Genomic DNA, 861 nt, shown 5'->3' with positions numbered 1-861 from the left:
CTTTTCCAGCAGGGAAAGGACAATTTGTGTAAATGGGTGATAAAGGCAGAGTGGGACTACTTATCACTGTAGTCTCTGAATCAGTGTCTTAGAACTGAAAGAGACCCTGGAAAAATGTTTGTCTAATTTACTGATTCATTCCACAGACATGCCAATATTCTCCATTAGGCACTTGGGATGCAGAAATGTAAATCCTTCAGAATCTCTATTATCATAGTCAATTGTAATTATGATACAAGGGTTGAATTTGTATATATCTACATATATTTTTCTATTTATCTATCATCTATCATCTACCTATAGAAAAATAGTTTGTATATGTATAGTACTGGCAAGGAGCTCAGAAAAAGAACCACTAGTTCTGAAGTTGGGCGGAGGGGAGAATTTTACCAGGTAGTAGATACACAAAGATCCAGGGGAATGGACGGACAAAGAAGTATTCAGTAAATGAGAGAAGGGTACAGGCATGGGGGTCCATAGAAATGAAATAAGATGAGGACTTTGAAGTAAGTCGTGGAAATTAAGGTATCATTGAGTGCTCGCTTTGGCAGCACATACACTAAAATTGGAACTATGCAGAGAAGATGAGCGTGGCCGCTGCACAAGGATGGTACACAAATTTGTGAAGCATTCCATATTTTTTATAGCACAGGGAACTATATCTAGTCAGTTGTAATGGAACATGATGGAGGATATTTTTAGAAAAAGAATGTGTGTGTATACATATGTATGTACATAAATATATATGTATACACATACAATGTATATATGTATGTATAGATATACAATGTGTGTGTATATATATATATGTATGACAGTCACTTTGCTGTGCAGCAGAAATTGATAGAACAAAGCAACTAT

The 861-nt window shown here is 35.7% G+C and overlaps 1 non-coding gene across 1 annotated transcript; it reads left to right on the top strand.

The window, feature by feature from the left end:
* Window positions 1-535: 535 nt before the first annotated feature.
* On the top strand, window positions 536-642 carry LOC125121646 (U6 spliceosomal RNA). Its single transcript, XR_007133533.1, has one exon. It is a non-coding gene; the product is annotated as a U6 spliceosomal RNA (small nuclear RNA).
* The last annotated feature ends 219 nt before the right edge of the window (window positions 643-861 follow it).

Source organism: Phacochoerus africanus, chromosome 2, assembly GCF_016906955.1.
Source record: "Phacochoerus africanus isolate WHEZ1 chromosome 2, ROS_Pafr_v1, whole genome shotgun sequence".
Lineage (NCBI taxonomy): Eukaryota > Metazoa > Chordata > Mammalia > Artiodactyla > Suidae > Phacochoerus > Phacochoerus africanus.
The sequence above is the reverse complement of the archived record's forward strand: the minus strand, read 5'-3'. Positions and strand labels throughout refer to the sequence as shown.